At 38.0% G+C, this 8,831-nt stretch overlaps 1 non-coding gene across 1 annotated transcript; it reads right to left on the bottom strand.

Moving 5' to 3' along the window:
* Positions 1 to 5,545: 5,545 nt before the first annotated feature.
* LOC119624964 (small nucleolar RNA SNORA32) lies at positions 5,546 to 5,666 on the bottom strand. Its single transcript, XR_005241124.1, has one exon. It is a non-coding gene; the product is annotated as a small nucleolar RNA SNORA32 (small nucleolar RNA).
* Positions 5,667 to 8,831: the final 3,165 nt, after the last annotated feature.

Genomic DNA, 8,831 nt, shown 5'->3' with positions numbered 1-8,831 from the left:
ACTATTTTTACATAACTATTTGTTCATTGCATTTTAAAATCCTAGACATTGTTATCTGTGGTCTGGACTATTCCAATAACCTTCTAACTAGACTTTATACTGATAGCATTTTCAACTTGCTCTTTATGTTACCAACACAGTTATCTACCTGAAAATTGAATGAAGTCTGTTCTTGCCTCGACTGGTTTTCAATGGCTTCAAGCTCAAAGTTCTTATCCTTCACTGGCTATTCCAGGCCTTTTATAACTGATTCCAATTCACAGTCACATTCTTGTCACTTTCCTTTTCTCTCTCTCTCTTTTAAACGGAGTCTTGCTCTGTTGCCCGGGCTGGAGTGCAGTGGCAGGCACAATCTCGGCTCACTGCAAGCTCTGCCTCCAGGGTTCACAGCATTCTCCTGACTCAGCCTCCCAAGTAGGGGGACTACAGGCGCCTGCCACCACGCCCGGCTACTTTTTGTGTTTTTAGTAAAGACAGGGTTTCACCATGTTGGCCAGGCTGGTCTCAAACTTCTGACCTCAGGTGATCCACCCGCCTCAGCCTCCCAAAGCACTGGGAATACAGGCGTGAGCCACCGCGCCTTGCCCTTTCTGCATCTTATGCCCCCGTTACTTGCCATTCCGCAAATAAGCTAGGCCTTCCTTCATGTGTTTCTGTACAAGCTGTTCCCTTTGCAAAGATACTGTTTTCCCTTAGTCCACCTGGCAAATTTCTTTGAACTCACAGGTTACCCAGGCGGCCTACCTTTCCTTCGCAGGCCTGCGTTGTACCTCTGCGGTGTATAACTCACTCTTGCCTATTTACCCCATACTTTGTGAACATCTGGAATGCAAGAATTTTTATTCATTCACTTCAGAATTTTCTGAGTTTTTTGTATAGTGGGTGTGTGGTTGTTCCTAGGAAAGATTTATTAAATGAATAATCAATCATAAGATGACATTCTATTTTAAGTTATGCACAGATTTTAATATCTTACACAATTATGCATGAGTACATTTTTACAGTTTTGTTTTTTTCTCTAGTCGCAGAGATGTTTATGTGAGTTCTACAGAAGAAATAAAGAAACTGTAATCGTGCAAGTTTTCAATTGAGATATTTAGTGACCCTGTGACCTAGGCACTCTAGGCTCTGAAAGGAAGAAAAAAGAGAGAAAGAAGAAAGAGGAGGAAGGAAAGAAAAGAGAGCGAGAGAAGAGGAGAGATAAAAGAAAGATTAAACAAAAATGGTAGAAAAATGATAAACTAGCATGGGCATAAATATGAACTGGCTCCAATAAACAAGAACTTTTATCATGAAAGTTCTGAGTTGTTATCTCCTTAGGGGCCATTCCACAGGGACCCAACCCACTTTTTCATCCACAACTTCAACTTTGCTCAACCAATCCGCATAATTAATCATCACTAAGAATCCTTCTTTGGTTTCTTTTCTGTTTGTCATTCTCCCCTTTCCTTTGTCAGGATACTTTAACCCTTTATTGATCGTCCTCTATCAGAATCCTACATAAGCGCTCAAGATGTCACCACCTCCAGAAAGACTTCCCTGATTCTCTCACTGAATGAAAATTTCCTTTTCTCAACACTTTGCACCCATTTTAAGGCCCTCATTGCAATCTTCCCTCTATTGTTGTTATTTGTGTACTTAACTTATCTCACCTATTAGGGTTTAAGCTTCTTAAGTTCAGGAAAAGTCTCTTACGTCTCTCCTCCCCTCTTTCATAGCAGTGTGTGCTATGGTTTTGACATTCAATAAGTATTTCCAACACAAAATGAAAATGGGTCATGGGTTTTGATATAGTTTGGATATTTTCACTACCCAAATATCATGTCGAATTGTAATCCCCAATGTTGGAAGTGGGGCCTGGTGGGAGGTAATTGAATCGTGGGACTGGATTTCTCATAAATGGTTTAGCACCATCCCTTTGGTGCTGTTCTTGTGATGGTGATTGAATTCTTGAGCGATTTGATGGTTTAAAAGTGTTTGACGTATCACCCCCCACTATCTCTCTCTCTTGCTCCTGCTTCCACACGTGTGATGTGCTGGCTTTCTGTCTGCATTGCTCCTCAGAAGTTGAGCAATGTCCATGACGTGCTTGTACAGCCTGCAGAACTGTGAGCCAATGAAACCTCTTTTCTTTACAAATTACTCAGTCTCAGGTATTTCTTTATAGCAATGCAAGAATGGCCTAATACAGACCCTGTTTGGCATTAATAAGCATCTTGGGGCCTGAACTATCAGATAAATGTATGTCTCTGCCTTAATCGGTGCTAAATTTTCTGCAATGTCTCTGTCTTATTTCCACTTAGTACTAAAAATCTATATTTCAGGGCTATTAAAGAATATATTATTAAAACAATAAGAATAAAGTACCAATCTTCAGACTTCTTAGCCCTGAAACATTATAATATTGAAAGAGGCAATACGTTATTTTGTCAGGAGCACAGACTCTGGATCTAGATCTACTTGGGTCTGAATCCTGGCTCTGCCAGTTACAGGCTATGTGACCTAAGTAAGTTCCTTAACTCATTTATTCCTCATGTTTAGTAACTATAAAATGGGAATAATAACAGTATCTATCTTATAGGGTTGATGTGAGAATGAAATGCATTAATGTATGTAAAATACATAGGACAGTATATGGCACATGGTTAGTGTCTAGTAGATTTTAGCTATTACTTTTCTATTATTATTTGCTCTCAGTTGCATATGTCTTCCCCCCAACCCCCACTCACTCCAAAAGCATGAGGTTCTGAACAGTCAATACCCTATTTTCTCAGTCTTTGTATTTCAAGTGACTCACACAGTCACAGTGCCTGGTACAGAGTAAACACCGAAAGAGAAGAACCTTGAAGAAAATTCTTCCTTGACCTAGAGGTGAACCTGAACTTGCATGCTCCCTGCCATGGGTATCCAAATAACTTTCTTTTCTTGCTCCCATCAACATCATATTTAACCCTGCTGGTTTTCATTTATTTTATAATTCAATCATAATGAATTTTAAAATCCATTCTAACTTCCAGGGATCTCTAGAGACTTGCTTCCTCAGTCTGACATCACATTCATTTACATTTCTTATTTTTTATTTCCTTGTATGAGGTCTAAGAACTGTTCCAATAAAACACTTTGAAGATTGCATTACACATACTGTGTGCTATTTATTCCTGGCTAGATGTTCAAATTGACAAGCAAGAAATTGCTTATGCCTTGATCAACAATTACAAATGGTAATGCTATATCTGTTATAATAGAAAAAAACTGGACCTGGATTGTTCTTTTGCAACCTTCTAAGTTAATAGTTGAAACGGAAAATATTCGTACAAAAAGTAGCCAATTCAAGTTTAGGGAAATGTTAGAGGCCATCCAGCTTTATCACTTTCCCAAGATGGTAAGTTCTTCTGTATCCCCCATGGTGAATCCTCCTCTGTCTTCTGTTTGGATTGTCCCAGGAAGAGTGAACACGTTAGTTTTAAAGTTCTCTTCTGCCTTTGGTGGGCAAATTTAATTGGTAGGCAATTGTTTCTTATAGTAATCTCAAAAACAATATAGGGTAGAAAAAATCACCATCTTCCATCATGGCCTTCAAACATTTGAAAACAGGTATTTTATTTCTTGACATGTTGTATATCAATAGATTGTACTAACGGAGCTCAAGAACTTTTAGACCTGGATGGCACATGAACAGTATTTAATCCTATCATTTTGCAGATAAGGAAATAAAAAAATGAGAGGCTCAGTAAATTGCCCAATGTTGCTCACTTGTTCATTCAGTTATTGGGTACTCAGCAACTAGCTTAAGAAATTTACACATGAAAGTTCATTATAACATATACAATTTTATAATTTATTATAAATAATAAACTATGGACACATTTATAATACTGTTAATATAATAATAATATAATCATAAATAATGTTGAAGATCTTGGTGAGCCACAGCTAATCCATTCTCCTCCCTCCATCCCCAGAGGCTACTGGTAATCTATGTATGTTATTTAACATTCAAACATACTGTATCAGTTAGTGTTCCAGCAGGAAAGCAGAACCACTCTGAGTGATATGGAATAAGGGATGTGTGATGGAGATTAGGTTTTATGTGATTGTAGAAGCTGTTGAAGAAGTGGAAGACTATTGCCTCTGCCTCTGGTCATGGGCCTGAAATTACTAGAGTCTAGTAAGGTCAGTAGTGCAGAAGACAAGATAGACATGGAGTGGGGCAGAGTGAGGATAAAATGGAATATACGTCAGTATTTCGCTGCCTCCGACCTCGATGATGAAGGTAGTATAAAAGAAGCTGGGTACCCTTTGCCATGGAGCAGCACACACACTTGGCATTGGACTCAGAGAAGCTGAAGGAGGAGCCATGGACCTGGAAAAGCTGTGCACCTAGAGAAGCTGCAGGCCTGGAGAAGCTGCGGGCCAGGCTGCTGCTCTATGCCAACAAGGCCAGCAACAGTCACAACAATGTGAATGAGATGTAGTGGCTTCTGACTTACACTGACCTTTGGAGCAAAATGTCTGTTTCTTCTCTTTTGCCTTTCAAAGAATTTGGAATATCACCTGCCAACAACCGTGATTTAGTACATGTATATGCATCCATAAACAATATGTGAAGTTGTTTTTCATGTTTTCAAGCTTTCCATTAATGGCATCATCTAGCTGTTCTACTGTAACGTTTTCCCCTTTCATGTTATGTTTGTGAAGTTTAACTATGTTGATAATTATGATTGTTATTTGTGTTTTGTTTTATTTTGCATAGTATTGCATTGAAGAATTTGACACAGTTTCTCTACTCTCCTTGATCAATATTTAGATTGTTCACACATTTTCAATAGTCAATCAATGTCACAACAGTTTTGGACATGTCTTTTGGAGCACTTAGGTGAGATTTCTCCAATCTATAGAATTAAAAATACCTTATTTGATCATAGATTCTGCACCTCTTCAGTTTTACTAGTTGTTGTCAGTTTACTTCTGAAAATTGTAACAATTTACACTTTCACCAGCAGTGTTTGACACTGGTGCTTCTCAATGGAGGTGGGGGGTGATTGTGCCCTGTAGGTGACTTTTGGTAGTGTGTAGAGATATTTTGAGTTGTCACAACCAGTGGGGGTGGGGTCGTTCTATTGGCATCTAGTGGACAAAGGCAAGGTATACACTGCTAAACATCCCTTTCTTTCTTTTAAAATTTATAGATAGCAATCTAATAAACATAAGTTTACATGTCCAGAGATGTTCATATAATGAATATGAATGAGTCATGGAACCAACCTCCCTAGGTTAGCTCCACTATGTACAAACCACTTGGTTATTAGCAACCCAGAAAGGTTATAATGTGTATTCACCAGGCAAAGCACATTTGCAAGGCTCAAGAGATCTGTGCATGTACTCTTGTCAGGGAGAATTTGAAATATAGCTGTTGTAAAATCTCATTGATTACTGATGAAATAGCTATTAGAAAATCACCTGTGGCTTGCATTGTATTTCTATTGGATAGTGCTCATCTAGGTAATGGAAGCAAAACAAGTAGCAGTTTAATAAAGAGTTAATAAAATGTTCCCAACAGACTACTTGCTAGCAAGGTAACAGATAAAAAATCTAGTGGGAAATTATTTTATGGTCATGTCCACGGTAAATGAGAAACTGCATTCTAAAAATCTTGGTAATTACCATTTGCTAAACACCCTACAATGTGTGGGACATCCACCACAATGCAGAATTATCTGGCCCCCAGTGACAAGTGTCCAGCTTGGGAAACACTGCTTTACCTCCTTGCAATGGGCATGTCATTGTTTTATAGTTTGGCGAATCTGATGAGTGCGAAAGAGTATCTCATTGCTTAAATTGTTCATTTCATTGAAGTTTAAAGTGTTTTTCAAATGTTTATATTAGCAATTCATATTTTCTTATGTATTTTCTGCTCATATCTTTTGATGACTTTTCTATTGATTATTTTGTTTTTGATTGTGTGTGTGTGTGTGTGTGAGAGAGAGAGTTCTTTATATATTTTAAATTCTCAATCTTTTTGATACATGCATTAAATGTATCTTTTCCCAGTCTTGGGCTTGTCTTTTAATTTATGCTTTTGTTTTCTATTTTTTTGAAAATGTATTTTAAATTTTATTGTGACAAATCAACTCATCCATGTAGCTGGTGATTTCTTGTATGTCATATTTACAATTTATAAAGCTGTTTTCTTTCTAGAATTTCTTAAGTAGTGACTGTTATTACTTCATTTTCACATGGCTATGAAGAACTACGTGAGATTTGGTAATTTATAAAGAAAAGAGGTTTAATTGAATCACAGTTCTGCATGGCTTGGGAGGCCTCAGGAAATTTGTAATCATGTAATCATTTCACATGAAAGTGAAAGGGAAGCAAAGTACATCTTACATGGTGGCAGGAGGGGAGGCAGGTAGTGGCACACATTAAAACCATCAGCTCTTATGAGAACTCACTCACTGTCACAAGAACAGCAGGAAGAAATACAACCCCATGATCCAATTATCTCCCACCAGGTCCCTCTTCCAACACGTGGAGATTATAGTTAGAGATGAGATTTGAGTGGAGACGCAGAGGCAAACCATATCAGTGCTTCTCATATTTTAGTTTTTCATCAACCTGAAATTTATTTTTTTTGTAGGTAATAAAGTAGAAATCGGATTTTTAAGATATGAATAATAAAATGTCTTGAGAACAAATTTTTGGTTATTTTCTTCCTTTTTGAAATTTTCATTTCCATTTGTTCCCTTGACAGCCCTTTTTCTCATTATTATTTTAAAAATATTTCTCTGTTGTGTCTGTTTCCATCTCTTTGAAAGAGTGTTTCTTTTGCTCTTCCTTTAAATTTTTGCAATTTCTGTGGTTTACTCTTACTCCTTCTTTCTCTCCTTATGTGCTCATTCTGGATAATGATTTACATCTCTAATCCAGCTCTGTGTTTTGAAAGCCATTCCTACTTGTGCCCCCTAGATATTTCTACCTCAGTGGCCACAGATACCGTACAAACCACATTTATAAAACTAAATTCATTATTTTTTCCCTCTGCTCCTCTTCCTATTTTCCCATTTTTATGTCTGTTCCATTGATCATCCAGTCATTCAACACTGGGTTCATACTGGAACCATAGAAGATCCTCAATCCAAACTCATAGAACATTTATCCTATCATATCATTGACTGGCTATCAAGGAGTTAGATCCCAGTCTTAGAATTGTGCATGCCCTTTCTCCTAGATTATTTAGGTTGCTCTTTGTCTTTTGTGTTTTGGTCAAAAGCCTCAAAATGAACAGCTCCAATCATTTGCCACTTAAGCAAGAGATTCTTTCTATCACCGACAAAAGGATTTATTTCTAAGTGGTACCGTATGAGTCAGCTGAAGGAAAGGTTCCAGTACATCAACAGTCAGGGCCCCATCCAGCACTGCCTATTCTCTGAATTCTGTGTAGTTGCTTTGCATGCAGCATTTAACATCTGCAGGTCATCCAAGGTTGGGGCTCACTAGCAGAGGTGACCTACAGATCTTTTCCCTCACCCTATTGACTCCAATCAATTTCTTTGTGTGGCTCAATTTTATATACTGTATTCAACTGTGGCTTAGACTAAAAATGGCACCATGCTAGTTTCAACATTTGAAACATTTGCTCCGTTAACCACTCATAAATGGAGCATGAGTGGTGAAAAATGAGAATGTAGTGCTTACATTGTCCTGAAGGTCGAATGAGATGATTATGAAGCACTTCATTCACTGAGAGGCACATGGTGAGTACTTAACAAATTGTTGCAAATATTATCATCATTATTGCACCTAAAAACTGTTACTGCTTTTGATTGTGTATCTTACCACCAAACTAATACACCTTTCTAAGATAAACTCTGTGGCTGATTCAGTCCTGTATCCTGGAAGGCCTAGCTTAGAGCCTGACCAATGGAAGGTATTCAATAGTTGGGGATTTAAATGAATTATAAGTGTCAGTGCCTTATTGAAAATGAGTTTATAAGACACTTTCCTGGGAGCAGTTTTTAGTAGAAGGAGAGGAGATGGATGAGGAGACTGGGTACATGAGAATGAAGGGGACACCACCATTGGGAGAAAAATAGCCAAATGTCTACCATATTGTGTGCATGAACTCTGAGATATTAGATCTTAAGATGTTTTTGATTTATTCTGTACACAGTATTGGTAGAGCTTGCTAGCAATTTGGAAAAATAGACTATATTCCTATCAAACATCATATAGTAAAATGAATTCCAGATAGATTAAATGTGTAAATGAAAAAAATACAACCATCAAATTTTAAAGGAAAATAGGGAGGGATGAATGTGTGACCTTCAAGCAACAATTTTTTTTTTTTTTTTTTTTTTTTTGAGACGGAGTCTCACTCTGTTGCCCAGGCTGGAGTGCAGTGGCTCAATCTCGGCTCACTGCAAGCTCCGCCTCCCGGGTTCACGCCATTCTCCTGCCTCACCCTCTGGAGTAGCTGGGACTACAGGTGCCCGCCACCACACCCGGCTAATTTTTTGTATTTTTAGTAAAGACGGGGTTTCACCGTGTTAGCCAGGATGGTCTTGATCTCTTGGCCTGGTGATCCGGCCGCCTCAGCCTCCCAAAGTGCTGGGATTATAGGCGTGAGCCACCGCGCCTGGCCTGTAGCAACATTTTCTAAGCATGCCACCCAAAAAAGGGAATTGATGAAAGACACGCTCTTAGAAAAATAAGAAAAAACCTGCCCCATTTAAAAATATTAATGAATGAAGAGAAAAACAACTTGTAATGCTATTTGCAAAGTATATGACTAGGTGTTAATATTCTTTTTTTCTTTTCTCTTTACTAGGTGT

Source organism: Chlorocebus sabaeus, chromosome 8 (assembly GCF_047675955.1).
Source record: "Chlorocebus sabaeus isolate Y175 chromosome 8, mChlSab1.0.hap1, whole genome shotgun sequence".
Lineage (NCBI taxonomy): Eukaryota > Metazoa > Chordata > Mammalia > Primates > Cercopithecidae > Chlorocebus > Chlorocebus sabaeus.
The sequence above is the reverse complement of the archived record's forward strand: the minus strand, read 5'-3'. Positions and strand labels throughout refer to the sequence as shown.